We start from the raw sequence: 21,970 nt of genomic DNA, 5'->3' as shown, positions 1-21,970 counted from the left end.
GCTGCCCCTGGCCGACCTCTGGAATGAGCTTAGAGAAGGAAATGACAGGCTGGGCCAGCGCAGCCTCCTCACAGTGGGTTCGCTGCAGGAGGGTCCTTTGTAGCAACCACTTCTCATCCTTCATCTTGGCTTCAAGTGCAGTTCAGGTGGAGAAAGAGAGAACAGAACCAGCCTCAGCAACAAGAAGGAAGGAGATGCAGGGTCAAGCAACCATGTGGATCCATCACACTCAACATTCACACCAAGCGGAGCACAGGCAGGACCAGCCCGGGGAGGGGGGCTGAAGTGGAGGCTCTCTGGGGTGGGGGCCCTCTGGGTGGGCAAGATTCTCTACCTAAAACTCAAATAGAAGATCTACACAGCAGTAGTTACAGAAAACACACACTAAGAAAATGGCCAAAATAAAAACAGCACACCAAGTTTGGCCAACAGGGTCTCACAAGCCAGTAGGTAAGAAAGCCCAGGAGGGCCCACCAGAGGAGCTGGGGGTGGGTTCCTGTCTGCAGGGGGCTTGGGACGCTCCATTACCACAGACGAGGACCCAAGCTTTGGGGGGAAAGCTGTCAGAGTCACCAGTGAGCTGTTCAGAGCTGGAGCCACAGAGCAGGGGAGGAGCCCTGGCCACATCCCCATGCAGGCTGAGAAGCTGGCATGGGGGCACACCCCCAGGGGCTGATGCAAACAGTGGACTGCAGGCCCTCCTCCTGCCCAGAGGATGCTCAGCTCCCAAGGGACCACCAAAGTCTGGAACACAGGGACACACCACCTGACCCTCATGCCCAGGCCTCCTGGACCAGGCAATGTCCAGTACAGGCAGGCAGTCTGAGCTTGGGGCCAGGACATGGGTGGATGGTCCTGCTAGGCAGGCCTCCTTCTCCCTACCAGCTGGGCTGGTTGCAGTGTAGTTTTATTCTGGCAACATATTGCTACCCACTTTGGCCACACCAGTCCCCGGCTCCCTGGCTAGCCCAGTGCTGTCCAACCCACCTATACAGGCCCCACACACCCAGTGCCCACCACTCTCCCATCAGCCAGGAGGACCCATGTTCACCCCCTGAAGTATCCGTGGGAACCTGCATCCCACAGGGACCCACAGCTCAGGGCCAACCTCCATGGGGCCTCTTGGTTGTGGTGGTAGAGGTGTGGGGGAGTTGACCTCCAGCCCTCCCATCCTGGCCACTGTGCTTTGTGGGGATCATTCAGTCCTGGGAGCTTCCTAGGGATCCCAGAAGGAAGAGAACGGGGTGATCATGGCAGCCTGAAATTACAGGTCTACTTTCTTTCCTCGGCTGGCGCTCAGATGGACAGGTGAGCTGGTGCTCAGATGGGTAAGTGCTGGAGCAGCCCTGCTGGAAGCCATGCAGCCTTCGGGAAGCTGGAGGCGGGGGCGGAGAGGGACCTGTGCTTTCCAGGCTGCCTTTTATGCTGCCTCTGGACCCCTGACGGGAAACGGACCCTATCCTAATCAACTTAATCCAATTACATGACCTGGAAAGGTCTGTTTGCCCAGCCCACTCTAAGACAATATTCACTATGGACAGACATTCTAAAACCTACGTGTACAGCTGCAAGCTTTGAAGAATAGATGTTTCCCGTCAGGTATGTAGCACTGGTGCATGTACCCCTGTCTTGTTTTACATCTTTTTCTTTTTTTTTCCAAATAAGGTGCTAAAATAGACACAGTGTAATTGGACCATATTTAGTCTATTTCAAGGTAGGCCACAGTGCCATCAAGGAGGTTCACCTTGACATGCAATCTCGGCCGTTATCCATCTTCAGAGCTTCTCCTTCTTCCCCACGGTAAGTGTGTCAGCAGAAAACCCTGACCACACTCTCACGGGTTTTCTCCTCCAGGAGGCCCTTGGAAACCACCGTGAATTGGACTGCACTGGGAAACTCAGATGAAGAAAGTCAACACCGCTTTGTCCTTCGGTGCCTGACTCCTTTTTCAGCTCGTCCTGCGGCTCCAGGCATTATGCTAAACTGGATATAACAATTCCACAATATCACAACTGGATCCCACAATTCCATTTCTAGCAATGCATCCTATGAACATATTCATGCAAATATGCAAGAATTACGTACAACTCAGCATTGATTAACCCAAACGGTTGGGAACAACCTAAATACTTACCAGTGGGGAACTGGTGGAGAACAGTGTTTATCTTATGCCAACATCTGTGTTTTTAAAAAGAAGATACATAGGCTGGGCGTAGTTGCTCACACGTGTAATCCCAGCACGTTGAGAGGCTGAGGCAGGTGGATCACGAGGCCAAGATATCCAGACCATCCTGGCCAACATGGTGAAACCCTGTCTCTACTAAAAATACAAAAATGATCTGGGCGTGGTGGCACACGCCTGTAGTCTCAGCTACTCAGGAGGTTGAAGCAGGAGAATCGCTTGAACCCGGGAGGCAGAGGTTGCAGTGAGCTGAGATCACACCCCCCTGGTGACAGAGCAAGACTCCATCTTGGAAAAACAAACAAACAAACAAACAAAACTGGCAGCAGAGGTCACAGGGCAGTGACTGGAGTGGGACTGCCTTTCACTCTCCAGGACCTTTTGAATGTCGCTCATATTACATATTCAAACTATATGACTACATTAAGTATTTTCAAAGTAACTACGAAAAACTGGAGATATAATATTATCATAACACACAGGACTGTTGCATAATGAAAGGATGAAAAACATTAAGCACTATCAGAGTTCAAAGGAAAAAGATTAACTCTAGCTTGGATGTCAGAGCGGGGATCGTGTAAAGGAAGTGAGTATTTCAAGTCTTGAAGGATAGCGAAGATTTAAAGAGACAGAAGTGTGGAGATGATGTCCCAGATGGAGATAAGAACATAGGCGAGGCCGATGAAGAGATGAGAAGGTATAAATTCTAAGTGCAGCTCTCAGGCTGGGCTTCAGAACAGGGCTTAGGCAACAAGCTGGAGTGCAAGGCTGATGGCGGGAATGGAAACACTGAAACCCAAACTTGCATATCACGCCTGGACCATGAGCCTTGAATGCCAAGCCAGGGAACCCGTCCTTGATCTTAACAACGAAAAATCACTGGGCTGGGTGTGGTGGCTCATGCCTGTAATCCAGTGCTTTGAGAGGCTGAGGCGAGAGGACTGCTTGAGGCCAGGAGTTTGAAACCACCCTGGACAACACAGCAAGACTCTGTCCTTACAAAATTTTAAAAATTAGCTAGGCAGGATAGCACACCTGTAGTCCCAGCCACTCAGGAGGCTGAGGTGGGAGGATGACTTGAGCCCAGGAATTTAGGGTTACAGTGAGCTGTGATGGCACACCTACATTCCAGCCTGAGCAACAGAGCAAGGGCATGTCTCAAAAATCAAATAAAATGAAATAAAATCACTAAAAGTTTGTATAGATATAAAGTATAAAATCATACCATATATGATTTAATCCAGATATATAATACAAATAAGAGGGGGAAAAGAGAAATTAGGAAGCTATTATAAGAAGACAAGTCAACTAAGACGTGAGCAAAGGCCCTGGGTTCACAGCGCTACCTTTATATAAAGGAATGAACTACCACATTTATTTTCATAGCATCACCAACTTAAACACAGGCTACAGTATTCTGGAACCATCTCTGTATCAGTCAAATCAGATGGCCATAATACCATAGGCAAATGCCATAATAAACACCATAGGCTGTGTGGTTTAAACATTAGTTTATTTCTCACAGCTCTGGAGGCTGGAAGTCCAAGATCAAGGTGTTGGCCAACTCAGTTCCGGGACAGGGACCTCTTCCTGGCTTGCAGACAGCCACCTTTCTCTTGTTTCCTCACACCAGGGCAGTGGGAGCTCTCTGCTTTCTCTTTTTTTTTTTTTTTTTTTTTTTTTTGAGACAGAGTCTCACTCTGTCACGAGGCTGGAGTGCAGTGGCACAATCTCAGCTCACTGCAACCTGCGACTCCCTGGTTCAAGCAACTCTCCTGCCTCAGCTTCCCGAGTAGCTGGAATTACAGGCACGTGCCACCACAGCCAACTAATTTTTGTATTTTTAGTAGCAACAGGGTTTCAGGATGGTCTCAATCTCCTGACCTCATGATCTGCCCACTCGGCCTCCCAAAGTGCTGGGATTACAGGTGTGAGCCACCACACCCGGCCTGCTTTCTCTTCTTCTAAGGGCACTAATCCTGTCAGACCAGGGCCCACGCTCATGACCTCATCTAACCCTAATCACCTCCCAAAGGTCTTATCCCCCACTACCATCACACTGGCAGTTAGGGCTTCAGTACAAGAACCTGGGGGAGACATAAACATTCAGTTTATAACAATGTCTTTTCAATCCTGTTGAAAAAGCAACCAAATGAGTAGGCGACAAAGTACCTTCTATGTAAACAAGTCAGGACTTTTCATATTTCTGCTAACACATTAAAGTCCATTTAAAATGTCTGATAACAAGAGTCAGAAGCAGAGATAAATGAAAGTTAGTTACTCTGCATTTTAGGCCCACATTGAGTTGTCTTCCAATGACATTGTGGCACAAAGAACACTGCTTTCTATTCCTGGTTTGGCCACCAAAGAAGCTGGAACAGTTCCCTGTATTCCTGTTTATCTTGAAAGTCACTGGGCTGATCTAGCAGACCTCCAAGGTCCCTTCCATTCACAAATTCCACAAATAACTTCCTAACAACAGAGGCTACACAAATGAACTACACTGACGAAGGAGAAAGCTAACACTAGCAAACAATGAGATGCACACAAGACAAGACGTATAGAGAAGTGGATCAACCACAAACTGGTGGACGATGAGCCGGCGGTGGATAAAAACACATTCCCTAATGATGGACAGAGAGGCAATGGCGCCGAGGTAGTATTGTTGAAGATTTCCTATTTTAAATCTTCAAGATAAATGGCCCAATTGTTTATATTCATTCTGATTAAATGTGAACGTGAGAACTTCCTCCAGGGGACACAGACATCTAAAAAGTTCCCAATGTATCCAATTTGTCATTTGATATTTTTACTGACAAGAAAAATGAGGGACTGAATATGCACACAGACCATGCCTGATCATATGTATAAAGACAGAACTCAGACCACAACCTGTAGCTGCCCACCCAGGAAACCAAACCCCTATCTACAGTAAACAGCCAGGAGGCCAGCCAGGCTAGTACATCAAACAGGAAGCCAGACTGCTCTCTCTCAACAACCCAGAAACTAATCCACAACTCTGTCCCATGTGGCCAGGACTTGTCTCAAAACTGACAGCCACCCTCATTTTGGCCCCTATTTTCAGTTAGGATCATTCAGAGAAAGCCAAATGCACCCCTAACCAATCACATAGGACACCCCACTTCTGCACAGCCGCCTCCAGCCCCCACAACAGCCTCCACTGGGGGCCGTTCTTTTCCATCCTGAAGCTTCCCCACTCCTCATCCGCCACTCACTTGCATGTCAGTCTCTGCCACACGCAAGTGACGGTGCCGACTCCCTTGCCACAGCAGCTCTGAGAAAGTCGCCTCTGCCTGTCTCATGTGGGCGGCCTTCCTTTATTTCCCCCAAAGAATAAATCTTAAACGACGGTCTTCATACAATTCAGAAGCCCAACATGGCAGATTCCAAGCCTGGAATGACCATACACCCCTCAGATCTTCTTTCCACAAAACACAGCTTCCTTGAGTTCTTCATTCACTCCGACCAACTTGGGAAGGAACCAGTGTTATGGAAAGATCAAGGGCCTTGAAGTCAAACTTCTGAGTTCATCAAGTACTTTTTCTTTCCACTTAAGAAATCACATGGCCTTGGCCAGGCGTGGTGGCTCACACCTCTAATCCCAGCACTTGGGGAGGCTGAGTTGGGTGGATCACCCAAGGTTGGGAGTTCAAGACCAGCATAGCCAACATGGAAAAACCCCGTCCCTACTGAAAATACAAAATCAGCCTGGTGTGGTGGCGCATGCCTGTCATCCCAGCTACTCGGGAGGCTGAGGCAGGAGAATCACTTGAACCTGGGAAGCAGAGGTTGTGGTGAGCCGAGATCGCACCATTGCACTGCAGCCTGGGCAAGAAGAGCAAAACTCTGTCTCGAAAAAAAAAAAAAAAAAAAAAAAAAACCAGCAACAGCAACAACAACAAATGATGTGACCTTGAACAATTTTCTTAACTTCTCTAATCCTCTATCTTCATCTTCAATAAAATAATTTCGCCTCCAAGATTGCATTAAATGGAATCCCACATGTAAACCAGCTGACAAATATTAGAGGCCCAACAGCTGTGCGCTCCTACTGCCGCCCCACTTTACCCCAAAGTAGAAGCGAAGACATCCAGAAAAAGCCTGTTGATCCCTACACCTCAGCATCCTGTGTTCACACAAGGTGCAGTGGGATCCAGACTTACCGGGGTCACCCAAATACAAGACACGTTTTGATTTTTCAACTTAGGTACACATGGCTGCTAACGTTCACCATATATGATCCATAATTTAGAAGAGATTTTCCTACACTACCCCATGGTTCTATTTTAGCAGACTTAGATGCGCTATAATACCTCACTCTCTTAAGCCCTCTTCAGTATCAAAAACAAAACTTTAATCTGTAACATGGTTATCAGCAGTGAAAGCGGAAAAGGTACCTAAGAGTCAAAATGACCCTCTGCCCCGCCCTGCCCCACCCTACAAAAAGCTGTTCAGGAGTATTTGGGCTGATTATGAGAATGCTGTCTGTATTCCCAGGGACAGACAAATGCCTACCCTGGTTAGAAGCTGCGCTGCTCAGCCTTCAGGGTAGAAAGCTCCCCACACCCTCTACTCAAGGAGAAGAGAAGCAAATGGGGTGGCCAGGCTCCAGGACGTGGACTGTTTAGTGTGGTTTCTGCAGTCCAGGTCACCACCATGGGTGAATCTTTTCCTTCCTTCTTTTCCACCCAAGTGCCCAAGGTCCTACGGCTGCTATAGGGCCTCTTCCCTAGGATGAGTCAGCCCAGCTATTCCCCTTCCCTCTTTTTTTTCTTTCTTTTTTTTTTTTTTTTTGAGATGGAGTCTCACTCTGTCACCTAAGTGGGAGTTCAGTGGTGCAATCTTAGCTCACTGCCACCTCTGCCTCCTGGGTTTAAACAATTCTTCTGCCTCAGCCTCCCAAGTACCTGAGATTACAGGCACCCACCACCACGCCCAGCTAATTTTTATATTTTTAGTAGAGACAGAGTTTCAACTTGTTGGCCAGGCTGCTCTCGAACTCCCGACCTCAGGTGATCCACCTGCCTTGGCCTCCCAAAGTGCTGGGATTACAGGCATGAGCCACCGCATCTGGCCGAGTCAGCCCAGAAATCCTGACTTTTTGTTCTGGCAAAATTACCGTCTTCCAAGTCTACCTTCCAAGTAGCTAAATCAGAGATCTGGTCTTGGGGCAGGCTTGAAGAATCCCTGTTTTTGGTCCTCAAGAGGTCCCACCAGGGTCTGGGACAATTCCAAGACTTGTGTCCTTAAAAAGGAAAGAAACCTCACATACATGGCTCTCACAGAGCTCAGGTAGAGCTCAAGCAAGGCTTGGGAGGTGGCCCTAAGGTTTGGGTGTGTCATCTATGATAACAGCTAAGAGATCTGAAGCCAGCTGTCTGGGTTCAAACCTCAATTCCAACAGCACTGGCTGTGTGATGTTAGACAACGTCCCCAGCCTCTCTGTGGTTCAGTTTCCTCACTGTAAAAGGGCCACAATAATAGAGCTGCTCTAAAAATTAAGTGAATTAGTGCGTAAAAGGTCTTTAGTACGATGCTTGGCACATGGGGGAGTTCAACAGACACGTATTGAACAGAGTAACTTAGCAATTACTAAATATACTCATGCAGGGCAGGCGCGGCGGCTCACACCTGTAATTCCAAAACTTTGGGAGGCTGAGGTGAGAGGGTCACTTGAGCCCAGGAGTTTGAGACTAGCATGGGCAACACAGCAATATTCCATCTCTAAAAATAAAACATATATGTATATATACACTCATATATTCACAGTGTATTTATAATATAGAAAATAGCTGGAATACAGACTTAACTATTCACAATGGTTACTTCTAGAGAAGGGGGAATGCAAATTTCAGATTTTTACCCCACACATATATTCTTGTATTCTCTGAAATATTTAAGCAAATTATATGTATAAATTTGCCCCAAAACACATAGCAGAACAACGAGGTTTTGACCCAAAAATCTTCAAAACATGATGGAATTGTCCTGTGAAAGTAAAGTTAGAGAGATGAAAAGTCTCCCTCCAGCCTAAATGCTCTCTCATATGACCTATATGATACAAACCAATGCAGACACCCCAATCCTTTCCCTACTGTCATAAGAAGTTTTCAGTGAACTGCATTCCCCTTTACAAACTAGATGATAGTTACAGTTATCAGGCAAGAACGTGGATCTAGTTCTGCTTTTTCAAAGGCCAATGTTCCTCACATAATAGCAATGCATTCTTCAACCGGTCAACTGCCCACAACACCTGAGGTGACAGACGCAAAGTGCTTGGCACGCACTTACTCTTACCGGTTTATTACAAAGAAGAGAACACAGGAACAGCCAAATGCAAGAGACGCACAGAGCACACCATGGGGCAGAGAGGTCGGGGCTCCCATGCCATCCCTGGAAGTGCCACCTCCCCAGCACCAAATGAGTTCACCAAACCAGAAGCTCTCCAAACCCAATATTTAGAGGGATTTATGGAGTTTTCATAACAGACATGATTAAGTCATTGGCCACCCGTGACTAGCTCAATCTCCAGCCTGTCTCGTCTCCCCTCCCAGAGGTAGGGGTGAGGCTGATACATCCAACTCTTTAATCATGACTCATCTTTCTGGCAACCAGCCCTGATCCTGAACCTGTCCAGGGGCCCAAAGCCACCTGTCATCTCATTATCATACAAAAGACACTCCTAGCACCCCAGAGATTCCAAAAGTCTTAGAAGCTCTTGTGTCAGGTATTGAAACCTAAGACCAAATATTACAACCAATGATGTTCCTATCGCTCAGGAAGCTACAATGGTTTTAGAAGCTCTGGGCCAAAAACCAGGAAGAATACTAAATAGATACACTATTGTACTATGTATCCCACTATCATGATAATTTTTTTTGAGACAGAGTCTACCTCTGTTGCCCAGTTTGGAGTGCAGTGGTGCGGTCTCAGCTCATGGTGCGATCTCAGCTCACTGCAACCTCCACCTCCCAGGTTCAAGCAATTCCTGTGCCTCACCCTCCTGAGTAGCTGGGACTACAGGTGTGCGACACTACAACTGACTAATTTTGGCATTTTTTAGTAGAGACAGGGTTTCACTGTGTTGGCCAGGCTGGCCTTCAACTCCTGGCTTCAAGTGATCTGCCCGCCTCAGCCTCCCAAAAATCTGAGATAAGTCACGAGCCACCATGCCTGGCCTCACTATCACAATAATTATACTGAGAGGACGGGGGAGAAAAACGTGGGCAACAGGAGGAGCGGGAAGGGTAAGCAACCTGAATCCTTGTCTTCCACAGTAGGACATCTCCCTGTCTTTCATACAATCTAGAAGAACAAGCTAAAACATAAACACAGTAACCTCCAAGGAGCAGGGATCAGAGTAGAGAAGGGTAAGGTAGGGGATTGCTATGTTTTGTCCTAAGTCTTGTTAATTTCTGACTCTTAGAGGTGTATGCCTGTACAACGTTGCTAAAAATGAGTATTTACCTGTAATCCCAGCACTTTGGGAAGCCAAGGTGGGCAGATCACGAGGTCAGGAGATCAAGACCATCCTGGCTAACACGATGAAACCCCATCTCTACTAAAAATACAAAATATTAGCCAGGCGTGGTGGCGGGCACCTGTAGTCCCAGCTACATAGGAGGCTGAGGAAGGAGAATGGTGTGAACTCAGGAGGCAGAGCTTGCAGTGAGCTGAGACCACACCACTGCACTCCAGCCTGGGTGACAGAGCGAGACTCCATCTCAAAAAAAAAAAAAAAAAGGGTATTTAATTTTTAATCAAAATCTGATACTTGACCAACAACAATAGTATACTAAGTGATATGGTTTTTTTGTTTTTGTTTGAGAGAGGGTCTTCCTCTGTTGCCCAGGCTGGAGTGCCGTGGTGCAATTCTAACTTACTACAGCCTCAAATTATTGGGATCAGCTGATCAACCTCCCGAGTAGCTAGAACCACAGGTGTGCACTGCCACGTCCAGCATTTTTTTTTTTTTTTTTTGGTACAGTTGGAGGTCTCGCTATGTTGCTGGTCTTAAACTCCTGACCTCAGTGGATCCTACTGCCTCAGCCTCCCTAAGTGCTGGGATTACAGGTGTGAGCCACCACACCAGGCCCAAGTGGCATATTCTAAAATTTTTTGGAATCCAACCACTTTGAAAATGTATGGAGAGCTATAAATCGTCTCCCCATAAACACATGGATGCATATACACAAAATTGTTGCACAGGATTTTGGGGACGTCATAAATTTCTGAGAGCTGGGTTAAGAACCTTAGGATTATAGATTCTGATTTCTTTATTTTTTATTTTTATTTTTTTGAGACAGAGTCTCGCTTTGTCGTCCAGGCTGGAGTGCACTGCGTGATCTTGGCTCACTGCAAGCTCTGCCTCCCGGGTTCACGCCCTTCTCCTGCCTCAGCCTCCCGAGTAGCTGGGACTACAGGCGCCTGCCACCATGTCCGGCTGATTTTTTGTATTTTTAGTAGAGGCAGGGTTTCACTATAGCCAGGTCGGTCTCAATATCCTGACCTCATGATCTGCCCTCCTCGGCCTCCCAAAGTCTGGGATTATAGGTGTGAGCGACCGCGCCCGGCCCTAGATTCTGGTTTATTAAAGGAAATGTATTTCAAGTCAGAGCTTGTCATTTATTGCACAGGAAAATAAAAACTTCATTTAAAAAATCAAAAACACCCACGTGATAAAATGAGGTCCTGCTTGGTTTTAAACTACTTGGTGACCACCATCAGTTATTTTCTTGACCACAGGATGCACCTAATTCCTAACTATGAAAAAGGTACAAACATTGTTTATTGGGCTTTTGGCTTCAGCCTTGAAACAATCGGATTCTCTCAAACTCAGGAATGTGAATCGCTGTTGGGTTGATGCAGCTGTTTCCATTCTAGAAATGGACCTGGAATCATGTCCTTTTCACCCATGGAGAGTCCTTTGTGTAAAACTTGAAAAGGCAAGGTCCCAAATTCCCCATATGGGTGTTTCTTCCAGTAGAGGAATTACTCTAATGACTTCTTAGCAAAACTTACATAATCAGGGCAGGCCATCAAAATACTCCAAAACACAAAGTTTAGCTCCATTTCTGATGGCCCTGTCTCCACTGCTATCAGTCTCACCAACAGCCTCACATCAAGTCAGAGAAATGGTTTTTTCATTTAAGAAGGATCTTCATGGCTGGGTGCGGTGGCTCATGCCTGTAATCCTATCACTTTGGGAGGCCAAGGTGGGTGGATCACGAGGTCAGGAGTTTGTGACCAGTCTGGTTAACATACTGAAACCCCGTCTGTACTAAAAATACAAAAATTAGCTGGGCTTGGTGGCACGTGCCTGTAGTCCCAGCTACTCAGGAGGCTGAGGCAGGAGAACTGCTTGAACCCGGGAGGTGGAAGTTGTGGTGAGCCAAGATCGCACCACTGCACTCCAGCCCGGGCAACAGAATGAGACTCCATCTCAAAAAAAAAAAAAAAAAAAAAAAAAAAAAAAAAAAAAAAGAAGGATCTTCATGTTCCTGCCAATTTGCAAAAAAAAAAAAAAAAAAAAAAGGTATCTGTTAACCAGGGGCAATGAAAAGCACCTCCCAGGCTGCTGTAGTAAGTGGATCGGTAACTGTGGTGGGAGATTCCAACCCCCGAGACCTGTGACTATGTCACGCAGCAAAAGGGCTTTGCCACAGGCCTTAGGAGAAGTATCCTGGGCTATCCAGGGAGGTCCAATCTAATCCCATGAGCCTCTAAAAGCATAGAACTGTCCAGGTGAGGTGGCTCACGCCTGTAATCTCCGCACTTTGAGAGGCTAAGGCAGGCGGATCACGAGATCAAGAGATGGAGACTACCCTGGTTAAAATGGTGAAACCCCATCTCTACTAAAAATACAAAAATTAGTCGGGCATCGTGGCGGGCACCTGTAGTCTCAGCTACTCAGGAGGCTGAAGCAGGAGAATCACTTGAACCCGGGAGGTAGAGGTTGCAGCGAGCTGAGATCACGCCACTGCACTCCAGCCTGGCCAGCAGTGCGAGACTCCATCTCAAAAAAATATTTTAAAATAGGGCATAGAACTTTCTCCGAGTGGAAGAAGAGAAATGCACACAGGGGAACTGGAGAGCCTGACCAGGTCCCTGGCCCAGCTAGTCCTGAGCTGATGGGACCACGTGCAAAGACCAGATAGAGGCCTCAGGAGCTGAGGGCAGCCCCCAACAGATGGCCAGCAAGGGAACAGACACCTCAGTCCTGCAACCACAAGGAACTAGATTTGGCCAAAAGCGCTTGGAAACAATTCTCCAATGAGGAATGCAGCCCAGACCACATGGTGATTTTTGCCCAGTGACACCCACGTCAGACTTCTGCCCTACAGAACTGTGAGATGATACAATTTCAATTGTTTTAAGCCATGAAATATGTGGAAATGTGGTAAAGCAGCAACAGAAATGAATACAGTGATTTACGTGGAAACCCCTAGAAGAGTGTCTGGCACGGTGTTGTCACCTGACAAGCGTTTCCTGATTTCCTTACATCGCAAGGCAGGGCTGGCCACACTCCATCCAAAAGAGATGATAGACTTGCTCTGACAAAACAGATTCAGTGAATTACAAATGGCCCAGAACACCTACAAATTTCAGGTTTCAGGTAAGTGATTGCCTTTCCTTTCACTTAGAAACCTCCCAATGCTCATCTGACTGATAAACTCTAAGGACCAGGCAGGAGACTAAACACCAGACAAACCCAGCCCCAGATGCCCCGAGGGAGCCCATCCCAGCACTCACTCCGCTGCACTGAAATGATGTCCAGGTCAGTTTATCCCACTAGACCAAGAACTCCAGCTCTCCATGTGTGAGTCACCAGTGCTGCCTCTGCATCTCTGCTTCTACGACGGTGCTTCTGCACTTCACAGGAAATCTGTATCAATGTTTGTCAACACTATATATGACAGTATAACTTAATATCTGCACAGAAAATATAAGTTCTCTGAGGACCAGGGCCGGGTTTATTAGCCTTTGTACTCCCACTGCCACTGTCTGGGACATCAGAGGCACTCGGTAGAAGTTGGTGAAGAGAAAGAAAAGGCAGAGGAGAGACAGGAAAGCAGGACCAACACTGCAGACACAGATTCTGAGGTGGCTGGAGGAGAGGCAGGGCAGAGAAACTTCCTGGATGCTGGAATGGGGTTCACTGTGATACCTGCTGCTGGATTTCAAATGTCAAAGGTGATGCTTTGCTGACCTTGACCTCTGACTGCCCTTTAACTGTCCGTTAGCTTTCCCAACCTCAAGACAGGGCACTTAGAAACTGCAATGTCAAGAAATTATGCTTCATTAAAGCATGGGAATGTTATTTACATGGACCTTCATTACTTCATTTTTTACATGGGAATGTAAATAATTGAAGAGATTGTTAAAGACTAAATCAGGCACATTCTATAACTTTGTAAAATATTAATGATAACTGAAACACAAATTTTGATGGTCCCCAAAAATGCTAAAATATAAAACAATACTGGCCAATTAAAGATAGAAATCAATCCTAATGAAGCTCCCCAACAGACACATTAAAACTTCTCTGTACATTAAACATTTGGGATTTCAAAGGAAAACCCAGATTCATTCCATTCACAATACGCTGTTTAAAAAAAAAATCTTAGGTAATACAATATTTCATTTAAAATTTACAAAATTCCATTACATTCATGATTTTATTTCATCCTCAAAACAATCTCCTGAGTTAGGCAGAACAGGTATTACTAACAACTAACTCCATTTTACAGGCGAGGGAACTGAAGTACTTGGACTTAGCAAAAGCTTTAATAGGGCCACATATCGAAACCAAATCCTCCGCTCAAAAGAACTAGAATAAGTTATCTTTTACATATTATTAATACTTATATCCTGTCAAAATCAAAAAAATGTCTTGAGGTAGCCTGCAATAATAGACATCGATCCAATAAAAAACTTAAAATGAAAAACAGGTGGGAAAAAAGAAACAGCAGGTGACATGGGAGACAGACAAAGGTAGATACTAAAGACTGAGACTTAGAATGTAAGAAAACTTCCTGTCTGACCTTCCAGTTCCAGGGAGATAATACTAAAGGAAACAAGATGGTTTATAGACTCATCAACTGACACAAGAGAGGCTGCATCAGTTCTTAACTATGAAACACTCCTGGCAGCCACAGCAAATTTCTAGGACAACATACCAATGGCATCAAAGCAAGAGTATACTTCAGTGATGGAGTGAATTAAGTTCCCTGTTTGGGACCCAGGCCAGGGCTAGAGAAAAGAACTCTGAAATGTAGAGCTCAAAAATATATCATCTGTCGGCCAGGCACAGTAGCTCACACCTGTAATCCCCATCACTCTGGAAGGCCGAGGCGGGCAGATCACGAAGTCAGGAGATGGAGACCATCCCGGCTAGCACAGTGAAATCCTGTTTCTACTAAAAACACAAAAAATTAGCCGGGCGTTGTGGCAGGCACCTATAGTCCCAGCTGCTTGGAAGGCTGAGGTAGGAGAATGGAGTGAACCCAGGAGGCGGAGCTTGCAGTGAGCAGAGATCCTGCCACTGTGCTCCAGCCTGGGCAACAGAGCAAAACTCTGACTCCAAAAAAAAAAAAAAATACATATATATATATATACACACACATACATACCCTGTGTCTTCTCCATACCCAAGTGTCCCCTTCTGTGAGAGACTTCCTTACACCATTGCGGGGAAGAGAATTTTTCTCTGCTATATTTGCTTGAAAGAATTAAAGGTGTAGGGCAAAACTTCTTGGAAATTATGTCGTTTACAATCCTCAAAAGTGAGAAAAATGAAGCCCAGAAGAGAAGACCTTCCAGGAAAATTCCAGAGCCAGAGGTAGACCCAGTACATTGTTTCTGTTTTTGTTTTGAGAGGAAGTCTCACTCTATGGCCCAGGCTGGAGTGCAGTGGAGCCATTTCACTCACTGCAACCTCCGCCTCCTGGGTTCAAGCTATTCTTCTGCCTCAGTCTCCTGAATTGCTGCGATTACAGGAGCCCACGACCACGCCCAACTAATTTTTGTATTTTTAGTAGAGACAGGATTTTACCATGTTGGCCAGGTTGGTCTCGAACCCCTGACCTCAAGTGATCCGCCTGCCTAGACCTCCCAAATTCCTCGGATTACAGGCGTGAGCCACCGCACCCAGCCGGCCTGGTAAGTTTTAATCAAGTACTCTGAACTATGCAACAAACACTAGGAAGTAATAGAAAAAAAATTAATCTAAAAACCCTCTGGAGAGTCAAAGAATTGCAGATTTTAAATAGCATGAATACTTGGATTCATGGTATTGAAAAAGGACCTCGCACTTACCCGCATGTACAAACTGCCTGCCCACCTCTATCAGAGTATTTTTCAAGCTGTGCTACAGTTAACTATGTACTGTCCAAAGCCAATCTGTCCCTGCAGATCATAAGCTCTTAAAGACCAGGACTTCAGGAGAACAAGCAAAACTTCAGAGAGAAGGGAGCCACCGAAACAGAGTTCATAGCAATGGGTCGGCAGGAGCTGATGACTGGAGGTGGGCTGTAGCCTTAGGGTCTGGGACAGGGGAAGACAGAGAAGGCAAAAGGGCCTGCATGACATGCTACAGGGCTAGGAGCCACAGCTGCAGTGATTAGTTCAGTTTTGTCTCCTATGCCTGTTACTTATACACCATCTCTTGTTCAGAAAGAACTTCAGGTTGAGTATTTGGACTCCTTGAGCCTTCTGCTGTTTGTCTCCGGGACGTTTAACACTCTTAAAAGGGGAAAACTGTCCAGTTCGATTATGCTTCCTGGGACATTACAGGTTTTTCAAAAGTTTGATGAAAGCATTCACTAAGGAGTGATTCCACTTTCTCTGGTGGCTGAGAAATACGCGTCTGAGGGGCAGCATCAGGTCTCCCCATCAAGCTGAGGTCGGAGTCTCCCCACCTATGGACCTCACCCTGGCTCCCCCCTCATAAATCTGACCTCTAACTGTAACTGCCTTGGCCTCATTCCGTGGGTGTGGATGCTCCTGCTTGAAACGCATTTTCAGCCCGCCAAATTCTTGGGAGAGTTTCTTCCACTCTCCAGGCGCTGAGAGCTACAAAGTTCAATCTGGCTTTCCAGATTTTTTTTTCTTCCCATTACTAACGGAAGAAATCAAGAAGCGCCAGGCAGAAGGGCCCTGCTTCCACCAATCAGAGCCCAGCCGAAGGCCAGAGCAGGAAGTGCGGCGGTGGGACGCGCGGTGACAACCCCTCGCCCCCCGGGACCCGCCGGCCTGGGCAGAGGTCGGTGAGGCCGCTGCGCGACAGCTCTGGGCCCGCGCCTTTCGCTTTCTCCCGCCCAGCAAGTGAGAGGATAAATCACGGGGCGGGGGCAGTGCGCCCCAGCAACCGCGCACCCCGCGCACAGACCCCCACTACACGCGCGTCCCAGGCGGGGTCGACCCAGACGAGTCACGGGGCGGCGCACAGCCCCACTAGCAGGGCAGCCAGGACCCACGCGCGCGGGTCCACGCAGCCACCTAGATAAGTGACAAAACACTCAGGAAGCCATCATGCGGGGCCAGGAAAGAGCCCCCACCCAGAGTCAGGGACTCCCTCGTCTGAGGGTCCGCGCAGTCCCCTCGGTGAGTCTGGCGAAGCAGCCTCACTGCGAGGGAGGGCGGGGAGGGCGTTGGAGTCTCCACACGCGGTGACCCGGACCCCGTTCCATGAGTGGGTCCATGCAGGGCCCCCTCTGCCGCACGCGGGGACCAGCCAGGCCGCGGAGGACCGCGCAGAAGCCAGCGCCCGGGTCCATGCAGTCCCCTCCGCGGCAGACGCGGGGAGCCGGGGAGCAGTGGGGACCGGCCCTCACTCGCAGGGCGCCCGAGACCCCCGCGCTGGCCCACGCGGTATCGCAGCAGACTCGAAGCCCCCGGTGCCACCCGAGGCGGAGACAAAGCCCAGGCGCACGGACCCGGGGTCCCGACCCCGGACCCTGCGGAGCCCAGCTCGGAGCCGCCACGCCCGGCGCAGAGACCCCCGCCCGGTTTGGAGTCCCCGTCACCCGTCGCCCAGTCTCACCTCGGGCCGCCGACTCTCGGCGCTAGCTCCTCGCCGCGGCGCCTGGGCCAACTAGAGCTCAGCTGAGCAGCCGACAGAGACGCAGCAGCCTCAACAAGGGAGCCGCCGCCGCCGCTGCTTCAGCCCATGTTCCCCGCTCAGGATCCGGCTGGGATCAAGGAGCTGCAGCTAGCGCTGGGCTGAGGCCGGGACACACACCCTGCAGGTGTAGAGGACCCGGCGCGCCGTCCGCCGCCCCGCCCCCAGCGGAGCCGGGCGCCCAGGGCCCACCCCCCGGCCAATGGGGAGCGAGCTGTGCAGAGAGGGCGGGGCCTTAGGTAACACAGGGAGGTTGGGCCTTAGGCCTTAGGTAACATAGCATATGGTTGTAATCCCAGCTACTCAGGAGGCTGAGGCAGGAGAATCACTTGAACCCAGGAGGCGGAGGTTGCAGTGAGCCGAGATTGTGCCACTGCACTCCAGCCTGGCGACAGAGTGAGACTCCATCTCAAAAATAAATAAATAATATAAAGCCCCTTGAATGTAAGAAATGTGGTAAAACATTTACTCTTTCCCATTCCCTCATAAACATGAAAGAGCTCACACTGCAGAGAAACCTTAAGAATGTAGGAAATGTGGTGAAGCCTTCAGATTTTCCTGTTTGTGAAAATTTGGGAGGCCTCAGACTGGAGAAAAGCCTTTTGAATTTAAATTTGTGGTAAGGCCTTCAGTTGTGTTAGTTCCTTTGGATGACATCAGCTCATTCCTGAGAAAAACCCTATGAATGTCCAGAATGTGGGAATGTTTCATTTCTCTCATACCCACTCAAGGACATATGAAAATGCACACTGTAGCTGGCTGGACCTTGTAAATACAAGAACGTACACAGGATTAAAACTCTAATAGTTTAGAAACTGCAAGAATATTTTCAGTTTTCACATTCACTTGAAAAGTCATGTGAAATCTCCCACTGGAAAGAAATTCTATAAGTGAAGCTTTTCTAATTTGGAAAGCCTGATGCAAATTAATGATAGTGCAGTGCTTGAAAAAAATGTATGAAATGTTACACAAGTTACACTTAGCCAGTGTGTGGGATTTTCTTATCACTGCTGCTTATCAGCATGCCAAAAGTCGAATCTTCGGACTCAAGTCTTGCCGGCCTTAGACATAATGGCCTTACTGCGTGTGGAGCTAACCCCAGGAAGATGGAGTGGCACTCTCTGGAGGGTTAGGTGGTCTCCACCAATGTGGCTTGATGGGCTCCTGAACTCTTTCCTGTAACCATGCAGAGAGTCTACACTGCCAGTGATCATGTGCCTCAACTCTTTAGATGTAGAAACTCAAAATATTCAAAATATTCTGAAACAGTTTCCATTGAAAGGAAAGAGAAAAGAGGTCAGGTGCCACGCTGCGGTCAAGAGAACTAGTAGATGGCTCACAAGAACACTCTGTCGCTACTGTCTGTGCCTCTGTCACAACAAATATCCTGATCCTTTAGTTTTAAGGGTACAGGGCCATTTTCCTCCCTTTCTTACTGGTAGTTCTCAAGATAACTGTATGATATGCTGGGAATGCAATATCCTGATAATCAGGTGACATTGGTCAGAACAGCCCAGGCTCTGTTAGAGTCCCTGCTCGAAACAGAATGTCCTTTAACGCTTGTGTCCAGCAAACCACATCGTGTGAGAAAACCCAAGGTGGGTTCCTTTCTGGGGTCCCTCAGTTGTAGTGCAAGTGAAGCATTTACAGTCCAAACTCCATCCATCTGCTCTGGGTAACTTTCCTGATCTTGCGGTAGCGGTTCATATTGAATCCCAGACTTCTGTTGTCTTCTGTTTGCTGTTTGTAAGTAATACATTCACTTCATGGAATTTATGTATGAATGTGTTTGGTCTCATTGTACTCAGAAATGTTGGTAGCCATTGCCCAGTGAACCCGCCTCATAATTGGTGAAAACACTTATGGCCCCCTTATGCCACAGCAAGGAGGTTAATTCAATCAAACATAAACTTCGTGTTCATAAAACCCTGTAGCACAATTATTACCATGCGGGAGGCCTTTAACAATGGTGATGCTGATTTGAAGAACTCTGAAGGAAGAAATTGACACAAATGGGGTGGGTACATGGGAGTCCCTGATAACTTAAAGCAACCCTTACTCCCCTCTGCCTAAAAAATGTGGAGAGGCTGGGCGCGGTGGCTCAGGCCTGTAATCTGAGCACTTTGGGAGGCCGAGATAGGCAGATCACAAGGTCAGGGGTTCAAGACCAGCCTGACCAACGTAGGGAAGCCACATTTCTACTAAAAATACAAAAATTAGCTGGGCGTGGTGGCAGGCACTTGTAATCCCAGCTACTTGGGAGGCTGAGGCAGCAGAATTGCTTGAACCTGGGAGGCGGAGGTTGCAGTGAGTCAAGACCATGCCACTGCACTCCAGCCTGGGTGACAGGGCAAGACTCCGTCTCAGGAAAAAAAAAAAAAAAGTGGATAAGAACTGAAACAGGTTTAAAATTTCACCTAATTGGAAATGCAAAGTTTATAAAAATAATATTTAAAATAAAAGGTCAAGTGAGTGCTCATTGAAATTTATGCCTCCACAAAATAGGTTGTGATTAACTTCCACATTTGTTGAAAGCCACCAAAGTTGGGAAGCCTCCGTGTCTGAAATTCACATGTGGGTCAAATAAGAATCATCCCTGGGGATACCCCAAAGTTTAAATATGGTATCCCCTGTGATATTATGAGGAATGACTGTACATAAAACAGGTTGTCTTCCTTTAACTCTGAAAATCATATTATCTTGCCTAAATTCTCCATAACGCATTGCTCTGCAGTATCCCATAGGGGACATAGGTTTCCTGACCAATGAGCACTAAAATTAAATGTGTGCAATTCCCCTATGTTCTTACGAAAATGGAAATCCCCGAATTCCACCAGTTAGAATAACATGACAGAATGTCAGATTTTGGGAATACGTAAGTTTTCTGTAAGGTTATTAGGTATTGATTCCATTTTATTAATAGATATAAATATATTTAGATGATCTATTCTCCTGTGTTTTAGTCTTAATAGATTGTGTCTTTTTTGTTTTTTTGATAAACAGACACGTTTAATGATAGCTTGCTCTTCACAGAGATGTCTACAGAGACTTTTAATCTATAATCCAGGAGAATATAACCATGCAACACAGACCAATTAGCCAAATGCAAAATAAACTAGATTCTTACAACTACCCTATAAACACTGCAACTGTTCTTTCCAAAAGGACCCTAATCTTATGTGAAAACACCTACTGTGGGGGAACCAGAAACCTAGCTATGTGGCCAAAAGGAAAAAATAGCAATTCAGTGGTTAATTGGTGAAAGCAGGAAATTTGTGCCCTTTACTGTGCTGCTGTTGCTGCTGTTGCTGCTGGTGTCGCTGTTGTTGCTGTTGTTGCTGCAGCTGCTTTGGTCTTCTTGGTTTTGTTCTTTTTGTCTCTCTTCTTCAGCCCATCCATGTTAGCTCTCAGTAGGTTTGAATAAGCCATCTGAAACTTATTCACTTCCTTGGAGCTCACCACAGTGCTGATCTTCTTTTTCCCATCGGTAGCTCTTAACAGACACTTGTTGTCTGCGGGCTCAAAGCCCTCCACAGTACCTTTCTTTGGAATGGGTTTGGTTTGGCCGTCATACTTCTTCAAGGTGATATAGACGCTGCCCTACGTCCGGCACTTCTGGAAAAGTCTGGTCAGCTCCGTCAGGAACTGCTCGCTCTCCAACAACACCATCGCGGCGATGCTGGCTCGACTCACTCCGCTTAGATTGTCTTTTAATTCATCCAGTTGGTCTAAGTTACCAAGTTTGTGGGTTATGGAGATTGTAATATTCTTTATTATTTCATCATCCATGGGCTCTCTAATATAAAGATCTCTTTTAATTCTTATGTTATTAGGTTGGTGCCAAAGTAATTGTGGTTTTGGACCATGAATTTTAAATTTTTATAACTAGGTTGCAACACATCTTTATTAATCAAAATAGAACCCATTACAACAGGCGGGGCACAGTGGCTCACGCCCGTAATCCCAGCACTTTGGGAGGCTGAAGCAGGCGGATCAGGAGGTCAGGAGTTTGAGACCAGCCTGACCAACATGGTGAAATCCTGTCTCTACTAAAAAGACAAGAAGTAGCTGGGCGTGGTGGCATGTGCCTGTAATCCCAGCTACTCAAGAGGCTGAGGCAGGAGAATCTCTTGAACCCAGGGGGCAGAGGTTGCATAAAAATGAAGGTCCTCTCTTGTCTGCCACTAATTGCCTGTGTGATTTTTGGCAAATATTTAGTCCTCGGGCCCAATTCTGCTTCCTTATAAGGCTCCTTCCAGCTCTGAAATTTTGTAACTCTGGTTTCTACTCAAAGCTTCACTTTCCAACTCCCCACACTTGGCTGTTCTAAAACGTTTGTTTTGCCTCCTGATTTTACTTTCCATGCCTTTTTTGTTCTCCTCCACTTCTCATTACTATCCCATAGCCTTTTGGATTTAAGCCCTTCTAGAAAAGTTCCTCCTTTCTCAGCAATTCTTTTTCAGCTTCCGTTGTCTCTGAAAAAAAATATTACAAATGGTAGATTTTATCTTGGAAAGACAATCCAGAATGTGTTGGCTTCCTGTTTTGTTGGTGAAATGTCTAGAGCTGGGAGATGGGACTTGGGTCAGGATTCCCCACTAAACCTTCCATGAGATAGCTTCAGAGCTGCTGGGCGGGCAGCTATT

The 21,970-nt window shown here is 47.0% G+C and overlaps 1 long non-coding RNA gene and 2 pseudogenes across 2 annotated transcripts; 1 reads left to right on the top strand and 2 right to left on the bottom strand.

Annotated features, from left to right (window-relative positions):
- Nucleotides 1–8,001: 8,001 nt before the first annotated feature.
- LOC115899731 lies at nucleotides 8,002–13,653 on the bottom strand. The gene is made up of 3 exons (XR_004059345.1): nucleotides 12,956–13,653; nucleotides 12,705–12,756; nucleotides 8,002–8,456 (listed from the first exon to the last, which is right to left on the bottom strand). It is a non-coding gene; the product is annotated as an uncharacterized LOC115899731 (long non-coding RNA).
- A 2,752-nt stretch (nucleotides 13,654–16,405) lies between these two features.
- Nucleotides 16,406–17,595, top strand: LOC115899623 (annotated as a pseudogene).
- A 2,716-nt stretch (nucleotides 17,596–20,311) lies between these two features.
- On the bottom strand, nucleotides 20,312–20,993 carry LOC115899732 (annotated as a pseudogene). The gene has a single exon (XR_004059347.1). The product of XR_004059347.1 is annotated as a signal recognition particle 14 kDa protein-like (transcript).
- Nucleotides 20,994–21,970: the final 977 nt, after the last annotated feature.

This window comes from Rhinopithecus roxellana, chromosome 9 (assembly GCF_007565055.1).
Source record: "Rhinopithecus roxellana isolate Shanxi Qingling chromosome 9, ASM756505v1, whole genome shotgun sequence".
NCBI lineage: Eukaryota > Metazoa > Chordata > Mammalia > Primates > Cercopithecidae > Rhinopithecus > Rhinopithecus roxellana.
The sequence above is the reverse complement of the archived record's forward strand: the minus strand, read 5'-3'. Positions and strand labels throughout refer to the sequence as shown.